Source organism: Stegodyphus dumicola, chromosome X2 (genome assembly GCF_044657685.1).
Source record: "Stegodyphus dumicola isolate Sdum_Otavi_A_Nest chromosome X2, ASM4465768v1".
In the NCBI taxonomy this organism is placed as follows: domain Eukaryota; kingdom Metazoa; phylum Arthropoda; class Arachnida; order Araneae; family Eresidae; genus Stegodyphus; species Stegodyphus dumicola.
In genome coordinates, this window is record NC_140781.1 from 14,564,273 (window position 1) to 14,579,306 (window position 15,034).

Genomic DNA, 15,034 nt, shown 5'->3' on the forward strand with positions numbered 1-15,034 from the left:
AACTTTAAATCTGCTTTTTTTTCGATAATTTTGTTATTATAAATCACAGAATTCTAATCGGTGTGATACTAAACGGATGAGGCCAAAAGGCTTACTCGAGTGACCGCGAAATTATGAAACGTGTGCTAGGCTAGCGAAACACGCTCTGAATAAACTGATATAATCACACATTTAAATAGCACTTCACTTAATTTTAAATTTATGTCCTGGAGAGAATGTGAAGGGAAATTTGAGAAGTTGAGAACAGGAAAACTTAAAATAAATATGTTATGCAAATTAAGAAAAACCATACAATTTGATACATTCAAAATTTTATATATTGAAATTTAATAATTAAATTGCTGTGATGAATCTTGTTTCGATTTCATATTTAGGCCTTGATGTCTGTCAGTGTTGGGACTGTTTCTAATGTTAATAATTTTAAATAGTCTCCTAAAACTAGTTTAAATTTTTGTTTCTGGAGGGATTTTTTTTTATAATCAATTTCTTTTTCTCTGTTAGCCATTAAAATCTCTGCTGACATTTTTTTATTATTAATATTGAAATAAGACCTTACATGATGTTTTTGTGTCTGTTTAAAGATATAAATGTAAATTAATTTACGTAGATTTCAATATAGTTTTGACCATATTTCATGAAATCCCAATGGCACTTGTTTTTATGATTGTCTATGTAGTACATTTGGATAGCTTTCAAAAAATAAGTGCTTTTAGGATATTTTCAGATTTCCCTTTTGTGAAAATTAGGACATCTTAGTTCTATGTCTGGTGTCTGGACCCTCCTTAGGATAGCAAGTTCACCTATGCTCAGTTTTGCTTTATTATAGTTTTTCTTGATTGTTATTTTATCATCTGTTGATTATTATATGAAATAAAAATATTTCTTTAATATAATGATATTTGTCAAACATCAGTTACACATGTGCATTTATTAGTAACAACTGTGTTTTATAATGAAATTTTGGTACTGTTTTGTTACCGGGACTGGATTCAGAAATGTACATACATTCATGTGTACATATTGTTGCGTGCGTACGGGTTCGTTATGAAATGAATGCACAAGTCCGATGAAAAATGAACAAAAATTTATTATTATCACAACAAAAATGCTTAAATTTTCTCAAATTATCATGCAGTATTACAATATCTCACAGTAGTTTTCTTTTAACTACTCAAATGTCAATAGAACGTAATTCAAAACAGCTAAAGAACGCTAATCCGCGAATTCGCTACAATCAACAACAGTAGTTTTCTAAACAACAACAAACTAAGCAACTACTACAAACTGAGATGTTTTCCTCCTTTTATAAGATTTTAAAATCACGCGCTAGAATTTTCCAGTACTTTCTCGAAATCAAAAAGAGATATTTATTTATTTAATGCACGCGCTCTTGTATTTTCAATTTTCCGGCTTAGCTTTCTTTTAATATTCGTCACGCGCTGCACTGCGCGAGAAATAAAACCATTTAATTTCTAATTGAACTAACATTAGCTTTTTAAATACCAAATTCGTAACACTGCCCCCTTCCCAAGGACTGCACGTCCCGGGCAGTACAATCCCTGGACAGGAAGCAAAACTTACAACTGTGGCATAAATGCATTAATAAGCATTACATTACAATAATAAACAACATGAACAATAAATGCAATACATAAAACAAATCAAATGCTATCAAATACAAATCAAATACACATTTAAAAACAAAAATGGACCATGGTCTTATACTATTTACAATTATTTACATTATGTACTATGGCCATAGTAATGAGCTAACCTGTCGTAATGAACGACTTTAGGTTTAGAGTTCGAAGACTTACGAATCCGAACCACGACGTCATTCAGCCTGTTTAGGACTGTGTACGGCCCATCCCAAGGTGACTGTAATTTCGGACAAAGTCCTTTCCGTCGAGTCGGATTCCAGAACCACACCTTGTCTCCTTCGTGGAATTGATGTTCAGTAGCTCTTGTGTCGTGTCGGGTCTTCATCTTCTCCGTCGCCAAGTTGACTCGCTCTCGTGCAAAATTGTGCATCACTTCAAACCGGGCCTGGAAATCTTGAATATATTCCTCAGACGATGAAGGAGCATCCGGAGGGCGGCCAAACAATAGATCACAAGGCAGACGAAGGTCAAGACCGAAGAGCATCTGTGATGGAGAATAGCCGGTAGTCTCGTGGACAGCACTGCGGTAAGCCAGTAAAAAGAGTGGTAATTTCTTGTCCCAGTCCTGTTGGTTTCTGGAAACCACTAATGAGAGGTTATTAAGGATGGTTCGATTGAACCTCTCTACCATGCCGTCCGACTGGGGATGCAATGGCGTCGTTTGAGTTTTGTCAATGCCAAGTAGTTTGCATAGTTCTTTGATTACTGCCGAGGCAAAATTCCTTCCCTGATCGGAATGTAACTGAAGAGGCACTCCGAACCTGGAAATCCAGTGCTGTATCATTACCTCAGCTACTGTGACTGCCTCTTGATCAGGAATAGGATACGCTTCAGGCCACTTGGTGAAGTAATCAATGACAACGAGTATGTATTTGTTGCCATCAGCAGTTCGTGGCAGAGGTCCCAGGATGTCAAAGGCGATACGTTCAAAAGACGCACCTACGTTGTAACGTTGCAGTCTGCCTCGGCTGCGTTTCCTAGGTCCTTTCCGACCTGCACAGGCATCGCAAGATCGGCACCACTTTTGCACGTCATTCTTTGCATTATTCCAGTAAAAGCGCTCACGAACTCTCTGTAAGGTCTTCATAATTCCAAAGTGACCTCCTGTAGGGCTGTTATGTAGTTCTTTGAGGACATCAGGAATCCGGGATCTCGGAAGTATCAGTTGCCATCGGAACGTCTTCCCATTATCCGACTCGAATTTCCGGTATAAGACGCCGTTTCGAATGTGAAGTGAATCCCAGAGTGCCCAGTATTGTTTTGTTGTAGGACTACAGATAGAAATGTCCTGCCATGTAGGTTTTCTGTTTGATGACTCTATTAAATCAAGTATGGGTTTAATGTCGCGGTCTTCCAGCTGGTCTTTCCTGACTTCATCATCACTCCACGGGTCTCGAGCAGCCGATGTTGATGTTGTAATTTGTCTTGCGACCGGAGTCAGCAGTTCGTATTTCGCTTCCACCCTGGAACAATATCGGCAGTTTTCTTGGCAAGGTCTTCTAGACAGGGCGTCGGCGTTTCCGTGTGATGATCCCTTACGATGACGGATAGTGATGTCATATTCTTGGAGTCTCTGTATCCACCTGGCTATTTGACCCTCAGGATTTTTGAAATTTAAAAGCCACGCCAATGAGGCATGGTCCGTGCGAAGGAGGAATTTTCTGCCGTATAGATAATGATGGAAATGCTTTACGGCTTTAACTATGGTGAGCAACTCTTTCCTAGTGACACAGTAATTCCTCTCCGGCTTAGACAGGCACTTGCTCCAGTAAGCTACTACACGTTCTTGGCCGTCTATTTCTTGGGACAAAACAGTACCGACACTTTCATTGCTCGCGTCGGTGTCGAGAATAAATGGTCTGTCGAGCTGAGGATACGTCAGGATTGGAGCAGATGTTAAAGCTTCCTTTAAGTTGTTAAATGCATCCTCGCATTCCTTTGTCCACAAGAATCTTTGCTTGCTCTCTGTCAGCTTGTGAAGTGGTCTTGCGATGGAAGAAAAGTTCTTCACGAATCTCCTATAGTAGGTGCAAAGCCCTAGGAAGCTTCTCAGCTGATGGACATTTTCGGGACGCGTCCAGGATTTAACCGCTGATACCTTTTCAGGATCCGTGCGCACACCTTCTGCAGAGATGACATGTCCCAGGTAAGTCACTTCCTTTCGAAACAATTTGCATTTAGCGGGAGTCAGCTTCAGATTGGCCTCTTTCAGTTTCTGAAGCACCTTTCTAAGATTTTCTAGATGCTCTTCAAAACTCTTTCCGACGATGATGATATCGTCCAGGTATATCAGACAGGCTTCGTAAGAAAGGCCTTTCAAAACAGTCTCCATAAGACGTTCGAATGTTGCCGGCGCATTACACAGTCCAAACGGCATCACTTTGAACTGCCAAAGTCCTTGTCCCGTAGTAAATGCCGTCTTTTCTCGGTCATCAGGATGGATTTCTACCTGCCAATACCCACTCTTTAAATCAAGTGTTGAGAACCACTTGCTTCCAGAAAGAGTGTCTAGAATGTCATCAATTCTAGGAAGAGGGTAACTGTCTTTCTTCGTAACCTCATCCAACAGGCGATAGTCAACTTGTTGAGCCGTCTTTCTTTCTGACGAGAACGATGGGAGATGCCCATGGACTCGCTGAAGGCTCGATGACATCGCCTTCTTCCATATCTTTTAACAGTGTTCGCACCTCTTCCTGTTTAGCAAACGGTAGACGTCTTGGATGTTGCTTGATCGGGGGATGATCGCCAGTATCTATTCTATGTTGTGTCAAACTAGTTCGACCCACGTCAGAAGACGAGCGGGAGAAAACAACTTGAAGATCTTTAATGACGCGATCGGCAGCATTTTTCTCTTTATCGTTTAATTGTGCATTCTGCAATAACTCCGATGTAATGCTCTCTGAGGACACGGATTCTGGGATGTTACTCTTTTTTTCAACGCTGGTTACTGGAGTACATGTTGCAACCACTTCACCTTTCTTAATAACTCTCGACTTTTCAGTTACATTGGCGACTCTCACCGGGATAACCGTTCTGGATAGGTCGACGAGTGTTGAGGCTACTAATACTCCTTTTGGGATATTACAGTTATTGGGATATTCTATGATGCCGTAGCGGAAATTTCTATTTTCGGCTATGGATCCAGGAAGTAAAATTTCTGTTCTTGCCGGTATTGTAATATAGTCTTGTGCTATGATTTTATGGACAGATTTAACTTCTTCATCATTAACGAGAAATAACGCTATGTCCTCAGATGTAGAATGCAATTCGTTATTTTTAAAATCCAAGGAAAAATTGTATTTCCTTAGAAAGTCCAATCCGAGTATGCAAGAATCAGTGATTTCTGCTACATATGCCGTGTGATGGTAAGCGGCACTTCCAAACGTGATGTTAACATTTACTTTTCCGTCGATGTCGATCTTCTCACCGGACACAGTCTGGAGGGTAACGCAGGGCGGCGTCCAGATAAGTTTGTTTCCTAGTTGTTGAGCCAAATCTTTTCGGATGATGGTGACGTTGGCTCCTGTATCTATAGTCATATTGCACGGAACTCCATTAATATGTCCTATTATGAAAAGTCCATTACTGCCGCCTCTCACTGCAGAAATCTGAAGCGCTTTAAACGGGGGCTTTTCATTATCTGGCAACCTCCGCCCCGCGAGATGGCCACTAATTAGTTTCCCTGCTGCTTGTTAGAAGCGGTCTTAACATCAGTATCCTGGGGTGTTTTGCAGTTTCGTCGTATGTGTCCTTCAGCACCGCAGTTCCAGCACTTAACGGTCGGTTTCTTCTCACCAATATTCCGTCTCAAGGCGTTCAGTTGTCTAGTTAAATCGTCAAGTCGAGCGGTGACTTGATCCCCTGGCTCCTGGACTTGAGCAGCTCTGACTGGGTGGCGGTCTCGACGAGTGGCTTGCTGGGCTGCCTCAAATTTCATGGCGTACACTAGAGCACTTTTTAAATCTTTTACATCCGCCATTCGTAGAGCTTTCTGTATTTCAGTATCTCGGATGCCGTCGATAAAGTATTGCAAGGACAGGATTTCCCTTGTTTCTGTCGGGCATTCCGAAAAGGCGAGATGGGACAGCCTTTCAGCATCCGCGGCGAGCTCCTGAAGTGTTTCGGTAGGCTTCTGTTGACGAGATTTTAATTGGAGCCTGCTGTAGTCTTTTAAACACTTCTCCCCAAAGCGCAACTCCAAGGCGCCGGACAGAGCTTCGAAATCTAACCTTTTGTTTTCGGGAAGAGTCTGAAGGATATCCGCTGCGTCGGCTCTTAGAGAAGCGGCGAGATGACAGGCCTTAGCTTGGGAATCCCATCCATTCGCATCCGCCACGATAGAAAATTGTGTCTTATACACCTGCCAGGAGGTCTTCCCATCATATGTGGATAGCTTCAGAGGTGGACGAGCAGGCATTGGTAAGAATTTAAAATCATCACTCCTGCTCCCTGCCGACGCTACGAATTTCTTTAAAGTATCCATTTCTTTGGCAACTGCAGAAACTCTCTCATCAATTTGTTCTTTTACAGAAGAAACTCTTTCTTCTATTTCTTCTTTCACCGAAGAAACTCTTTCTTCAATATGTCCAACTTTATTTTCAACTGCGTCAATTCTGCCTTCCATAGCTTCAAATTTATTTTCTATTATGCAAGTAATTTCTCTTTTCATTTCTTCTTGACCAGCTTGAACGGCTTTCATTTCGTCCTTAACGGATTCCTGGCCCAATTTCATTTCTTCCTTAAATGATGCTTGGCCAGCTTCCATCTTTTCTTGGAATGCAGCAAAAGCACTAATGAGCTGTCTCAATTGTTCTTCCATCGCTCTTGTTATTGGCATTCAAATCCCACTTCTGACACCAAAAATTGTTGCGTGCGTACGGGTTCGTTATGAAATGAATGCACAAGTCCGATGAAAAATGAACAAAAATTTATTATTATCACAGCAAAAATGCTTAAATTTTCTCAAATTATCATGCAGTATTACAATATCTCACAGTAGTTTTCTTTTAACTACTCAAATGTCAATAGAACGTAATTCAAAACAGCTAAAGAACGCTAATCCGCGAATTCGCTACAATCAACAACAGTAGTTTTCTAAACAACAACAAACTAAGCAACTACTACAAACTGAGATGTTTTCCTCCTTTTATAAGATTTTAAAATCACGCGCTAGAATTTTCCAGTACTTTCTCGAAATCAAAAAGAGATATTTATTTATTTAATGCACGCGCTCTTGTATTTTCAATTTTCCGGCTTAGCTTTCTTTTAATATTCGTCACGCGCTGCACTGCGCGAGAAATAAAACCATTTAATTTCTAATTGAACTAACATTAGCTTTTTAAATACCAAATTCGTAACAATATATGTATATATATGCATACATGAACACATACATTTCTGAATCTGATCCTGATAACAGAACAGTACTGAAATTTTTGAAGGAATTGATTTTAACAAATGATAGACAAAAAAATATGTTAGTTTTTGCATGGGGTGAAAACAAAAAATGGAAATGTGTAATCACTACTTTCAATTAAAGTAGCACAAGGGAAACACTACATTTCAAGACATAAAAGAAATGGTAAGATTTATTTCATAATTATAATATGTTTTGAAAATTACATAATGCTTTTTTTTTTTTTTTTTTTTTTTTTTGACATTCTGACAAGGAATTGCAGATATTCCATTTTAAGTAAAGACAGTTTTTTTAAGATTGCTTGGATGTGATTTGCTGTAGATCTTTGAAAACCCTTTGGTAACAGCTGTTCTGACAAGAGAGATTGGATTGATGTGAAGGTGCTAAGATTCTTGGTGTAATGAAATGAATGGCTCAGGACATTATTAAGTAAGGAATAATTTTTGTTGTACTAAACAAGAGTCGCAATGTCCGAGTCTAGTTATGAAGAAAAAGTGAATCCTGTTGCAACTGTCGAATGTCGTATTGGTGATCAATATGATATTAATAGCCAGTCATCTAATTCGTGTAAAAGGTACAATGATGGCTTGCTGGTATGTGGCTGAAAAGCTGCAACTAATCACATTTCCCTGCTTTCCAGTTGCAAATTGCTGTTCTACAACAAGGTAGTGAAATAGCATCTAATGGAAAATATTTGTAGGAATTAATAAATCTCAAAATGTCTGGCATACTTTCTGTATAATCTAGCAAATCACAATACATGCTTTTGATCAATTTGCATTAAAATCTGTCTTGTTCATTCACAAATGCTACATAATTTTTCCTTTTATTTCTTTCCTTTCTCTTTGAATAATTTTCCTCCTAAATTAATTAATTTTCTTGTTTTTAGAGCAGAAAATGCCTTAACTAACTACTCATTTTCCTATGCTATTATTTTTTGAAAGAACTGTTAGTTTTCCATCATTTGTTGAAAATCGTGAATATTTTTTTATTGGCTTCACAAAACTGCATTCTTCTGAGGCTTTATATATTGGGATGCACTGATACGCACCAGAGGAAAAGTTTCCCAAATTATTTTCATATTTGTAATGTAGTATAGTTAGACAGCTGCTGATAATTTATTGAAATATTGGGGAAAACAGCCTTAATTCATCTGCAAAATCTGATACATTTTGGTGCTATGTTTTTGTTTTTTGTCTTTTATGACCAGGGTTTAGTTTCTAAAATGCCGAAGCCCTATGCAAGACCATCAGGAAAGAGGAACAAAAGTAAATAAATAAATAAAATGGCTATGAGAAACTTTAATAATTTGAAAACCTAAGTAGTTATAATAATAATATAAAATAGCCCGGATAAGCTGGACCCAACCAGAATTTTTGGTTATAAATTTCGATAGAAAAACTATAAATAGTTTTGTGGAAATAATCTACGCCTCTCACCTGCACATCCATGTCCATATTATTTGTCTATATCAAATTTGCGGCTCCGGATGGTAAGAGTGGGATGACAACTATAATGAGTCTTACATCAGGAAGCAGGCAGATGAATTAGACTACAGACAGTACCTTACCAAATATGTAACACGACACAAACATTATAAATAAATAATGGAGTGTGGACTGCCAGAAAAACAAAACGATAGATTACTGTACTGGTTTGCAAGATAGCAGATAGTAGTGAATAAGGTAAATTATTAGTAGTAGAACTAGCAGAGCTACCCGTTCTGAGAATGGATTTTATAGTATTCATCTTTAAAAGTTTTTTTAAGTATATATATTTCATAAAAGTATTGCTTCTTTTAATCTGGTTACAATAACTCCTTGTAAACTACATTTGTAATATGTTCTTTTGAATCTACGGGCAATGCGATTTTTAAATTGTATCTATTTCTTACTCTACTTAATGTGACAAAAGGTTCAGCTAAGTGTATACCTACACTTTTTTGAATGATTGTCCTTGTGCTTTATGTGTAGTCATAGCAAATGCTGGTATAATTATTTTTTTTTTAAGAATACTGTTTATTTTTATATATATTTTTACAATAAAAATTAAAATTTTGTTTCATTTGTTATCGCTCCTCCTTGGATCTGCCAGTGCCAAGGGGCCCCCTAGATCCTCTGCGCACAGCGCCGGAAATGAGCTTAAACCAGCACTGAAATGTACAGAGATGAATTAAAATTTAATAAGCAATTTTTAATATAATTTTATTGCTAAAAATAAAATTTTCGAGACCATATTTCTACTGAAATTATTGTTCAGTTACATAGAAGTGCCGGAGCGTTCTTATTTAGGACTCCGGTGCGCTCCGTCTAGAATTATGATTCATCTCAAAAAACCAAGCTTATACAATTTTAGGTCTGTTTATGACTACATACTGTTGGTTAGTTGGTGGATATTTTGCACATGACTATAATGGGTCAAAAGCATGATAATCTATTCTCTCCTTTAGAAATGGTATGAAATTATAAAAATCAGCTAACACATGTTGAAAATGCATTATGTAATGAGAAAAATGCAAAACAACATAAAAGCAACAAAATAATGAAACGCCTCGTAGTAAAACCGTGATGTGAAGGGATGCATAAAATTCACAAGATCAAATAAAATATAAAGCCAAGTAAAATCTCTAATTATTAAAGTACGTTAAAACGCTTTACAACTGTTGTGTAATTTGAAGAAAAAGGCTAGAGGGCGCTGTTGCTCGCTTAGTTGTAAGAGAATAAAGTTTGTTCATGTTGAAGGCGGCGGCCTAAGAATACGCTCTGTATATAGTAATTAAAATATTGTTTAAAATGTAAAAGTGTTAAAATTAGTAAACCCACTGAACCACCATCATCTGATTTGGAGATGCACATAATTATTAGATGGTGCATCGGCGTAAGGAATTAAGGCTTTGTGAAGATTTTAGGTGTTCGATCCAAGTGTTTCGATTTCAATGGATATTTCATATTCAAGTGACAATGGAATTCCAAATAAAGGTAGGGAAATCTTAAATTAATTATTTAGTGATTATTTGTAGTACATTAGTAAGTATTTATTATTGCTGTCGTGGGTGTATTTAAATTAAATAAAATGGAAGAGAAGTTAGATAGATTGAAACGTAAACGTTCCACATTGAGATCGTCTGTTACTAGGTTAATTAAAGTGATTGAAGATAAATTAAAAATTGAAGGGGAGGAAAATTTGATTAAAGAATTACGAGAATTGTTTGGATTATTAACCGAAAAGAAAAATAATTTAAGAACGCTTGATGATGAAATACAAGAGTTAATTGATGTTAACTTAATTGAAGAAGATTGTAGTATAAGCGAAGAATACAATGACAAATGTATAATTGCTTGTAGTCAAATTAAGCAGTTTCTAGGTACGGTTACCGCAGTACCGCCAGCGAGGAATCCCCAAAGTTCTGATTTAAACCAGTCTAGTGGTAATGGAATTTTGCATGTAAGTTCCAGTTCTAGTGGGAGTAGTACGCTGAAATTACCAAAATTAATGATTGATAAATTTTGGGGAGACCCCAAACAATGGAATGAATTTTGGAATAGTTTCGAAAATTCGATACATAAAAACGAAACGCTTTCAAAAATACAAAAATTTGTATACTTAAAAACATTCTTAACGGGACAAGCTTCGAATGTTGTGTCAGGCTTTGAGTTAACAGAAAGTAATTATGATAGTTGTGTAGCATTACTAAAGGACAGATATGGTCGAAAAGACCTGATCATTAATTCGTTCATGAATAAAATTCTCAATTTAGAAGCTGTTAAAAATTCTGCTAACGTAAAGGCTTTACGTAAATTATATGACGAATTAGAAGTTTCGATTCGTAATTTGGAAATTTTAGAAGTAACTTCTGGCTCATATGGACATTTATTAATTCCAATATTATTAAAATTAATTCCGGACGATTTAGTTTTGGAATTTAATCGGCAAAGACGATCGAAAGATAAAGTTGAAGTTTCGGAATTAACACAATTTATTAAAACGGAAATAGAATGCAGGGAAGTTTCAAATCTAGTATTAAGCGAAAGGAAAAATCCTGTGCCTCCGCGAGTCGATCAATCAAAATATGAAACTAGAAAATATGTAAAAAATACACCCACGGCTGCATTTCATACTGCAGTTAACCGAAAATGCATCTTTTGTGATAATTTGCACGAGTCATTTAAATGCGAAGTGAATGTTTCTGATAAATTAAAGAAACTAAGATCCGAAAACCGCTGCTTTTCTTGTTTTAAAAAATTCCATGCATCAGAAAGGTGCAGAAATAAAACTAAATGTAATAAATGTGGCGGTATGTATCACAATGAATCGATTTGTACTAATAAATCCCTTGTAAACAAAAAGTTGGAACAAGGTTATTCCAAAAATGAAACTGAATCTCTGACTTTGAATTCTGAGGAAAGAAATAAAGTTCAAAACTTAAAATTGATTGCTTCTGTTCCTCAATGTGATAATAATAATGACTGTAATGCTAGGGAAATATTATTACAAACTTGTACAGTTTATGCTTGTTCTAAGTATAAATCAAAATTAACTAGATTAATTCTTGATCAAGGCAGTCACAGATCCTTTATAACGAAAAAATTGGCCGACCATTTAAAACTTACTCCAATCCGTTATGAAAAACTTTCTGTTTATTCATTTGGTGCGACGAAGGCAATGAATCATTCCTATCCGGTTGTTGAAATCAAAATTCAGAATTGGAAACAAAATAATAAAATAAAAATTGAATGTTTGATCTCGGATGTTATTTCCTCGGCGTCGATCAGTGTGCCTAGTAAACAAATTGCAGACTTCATGGAGCATATGGGGTTGCAGATCGCCGATTGCGCAAGAAAAAATAACATAGATGTTGAGATATTAATTGGAGGGGATGAATTCTGGAATGTAGTTTATTCTGAAAGAATTAAAATATCTGAAGGGTTGTACGCAGTCAGTTCTGTGTTTGGTTGGGTTGCCGCAGGAATCGAGAAAAATAAAACAAACAAAAATTGTTCTGAAAATTTAGCGGTAATGACAAACACTGTTGTGTTGAAAGATTTAAAAGGTTTTTGGGAATTAGAACATATGGGAATTAATGATTCTGATGATTATTCCGATATTGACTGCGAAATAGTAGACCAGTTTGAAAGAAATTTGCAGTTTAAAAACGGAAGATATGAGGCAAATTTAATCTGGAAATACAGTCCGAATAATTTAGGAAATAATTTTGAGGTAGCTAAGAAACGATTCGCAAACCTTCACAATAAACTAAGTAAAACTCCGGAGATTTTTCGGGAATATAAAAATATAATTGAGAACCAGATATTAGAAGGAATTGTGGAGGAATGTCCAAATAATGATACAAATTTGGGATATTTTATGCCGCACCGAGCAGTGATACGACCTAGTGAAACTACTAAGGTAAGAATTGTGTACGATGCTAGCTCAAGGACAGAGGACACGAATTCGTTAAATGACTGCCTTGAATCGGGACCTAATCTAAATCCAAATATACTAGACATTATGTTAAATTTTCGTAAGTTTAAGATAGCGTTCTGTGGAGACGTTGAAAAAGCCTTTTTGATGATAGGAATTGCTGAAGGTGATAGAAAATTTCTAAAATTTCTTTGGTTTAATGAAAATAATGACTCCTTTAAGATTATGCAAATGTGTCGTGTAGCTTTCGGTTTGACTATATCTCCTTTCATTTTGGCCGCCACTATAAAATATCACATTCGAAAATATAAAGATAAAATGCAGGACAGTTTCCAAATGTTAAATTCTTCTGTCTATGTCGATGACCTATATTTTGGAGCAGGAACGGTTGAAGATGCATATCGGTTATCTGTAGATGCGGTTAATATATTTAAGGATGCTGGGATGAATTTCAGAAAATTAAGAACTAATTCTAAAGCATTAAACGATTTATGGGTCTCAGATGGGATTAAGGAATCAGACAACAAATTAACTAGTGAATCGAATTTCTTAGGCATGATTTGGAATTCCATTGAAGACGATATAAAGTTAAATTTAAAAAATTTAATTGACTTTTCTACTGGAAACGATTTTGCTACAAAAAGGAAACTTTTGCAAAGCATCGCCCAAATATACGATCCATTTGGATTTATTGCACCCTTTGTTATTCGGGCGAAAATTATTATGCAAGAAATCTGGTGTTCCGGTTCTGACTGGGATGAGGTCCTTCCTGCAGAGATTAAGGACAAATTCAACATTTGGCGGGAGGAACTTAATGATTTAACTGAAATATCGATACAGAGAAATTTCTTTGATGACGATCCAATGAATATAAGCCTTCACCTATTTTCGGACGCTAGTCCTAAAGCATATGGGGCCATCGCATATTTCAGATATTGTACGAGTGATTCTAAAATTAAAACTTCCTTTATCATGTCGAAATGCAGAGTTGCACCTTTAAGAGCAATCATGCTTCCTCGTTTAGAGTTAATGGGAGCACTCGTGGCTGCTCGAATGTATAAATATTTGAAAAAGTTGTTTGGTGATTTAATTGAGGATGTTTATTTTTGGAGTGATTCCGAAATCGCCATTACTTGGATTAAAGGTTCGCCAAATAATTGGAAACCATTTATCGCCAATCGTGTTACAGAAATACAGAGTATATGCAACAAAAAATTGTGGAACCACTGCGAAGGAAAACAAAATCCTTCCGATTTACTAACTCGAGGAATTAGTGCTCAGTCACTAGTTAAGAATGATCTGTGGTGGCATGGGCCACACTGGTTACGTTTTCCTATTGAAAACTTTCCAAAACAAAAGAAATTAAAACCAAATTCAGAATCGTTGGAGTTAAGAAAAAGTATTATTTTGACTGCGCCTGTAATTAACAATGAATCCCCAATTTTGCATATAGAAAAATTCAGTTCTTTAGGAAAATTACTTCGAATTACTGCCTATGTATTTAGATTTATTGGGAGGCTTCGGAAACGGTCTACAGAGAATGGACCTTTAAGCGCTTTTGAGATTAAAGCAGCTGAACATTATTGGGTAAAAATTACGCAACGAGAATCGTATCAAGCGGAAATAATTAAGTTATCAAATAAAAAATCAATTCTCGATTCTTCCATCTACTCCCTTAATCCGAGGCTTGATGAGGAGGGAATTCTTCGGTTGAAAGGTCGCATTCAATTTGCAGACTGTCACGAGAATTTAAAACATCCTATCCTATTACCCTCAAAATGCAAGTTTACCGAGTTGATCATCATGGACTCGCATGAAAGGGTATTCCATGCTGGAGTTAATTCAACACTAACTCAGATCAGAGACAAATATTGGATCATTAAGGGAAGACAGCGTGTTAAGACTATCATCAGCAAATGTGTGATATGCAAACGATATAGTGCACGTCCTGGGGTACAGGATATCGCTCCACTTCCTCCAGACAGAATCCAAGAGTCGCCTCCATTTGCTGTGACCGGGTTGGACTTCGCCGGTCTATTTTACGAAAGACAGGCAAGGTAAAGTTTACATGCTGTTGTTAACGTGTGCGGTCACTCGTGCCTTACATATAGAGATAGTAACTGATCTCAGCACTGAAAGTTTTTTGCTAGCTTTCCGAAGATTTTTAGCTCGCCGAGGACTGTGTACCACCGTGTACTCCGATAATGCCAAGACTTTTAAAAGAGCTGATAAAGAACTAAAACATATTTTTAAAACTTTGAGTGACTCATCTGTGAAAGAATTATTTTCTGCTACAGGCATAAATTGGAAATTTATTATTGAGAGGGGTCCATGGTGGGGAGGGTTTTGGGAGCGTATGATACGAACCATAAAATCCAGCTTGCGAAAAATTATTGGTCGATCATCCCTTACTGTGAAAGAGCTTGAAACAGTGCTCATTGAAATCGAGGCAATGATTAATTGTAGACCAATTACCTACGTGTTTACCGATCCCAATGAACCTTCTCCACTAACACCCTCTCAATTTCTGGTTGGT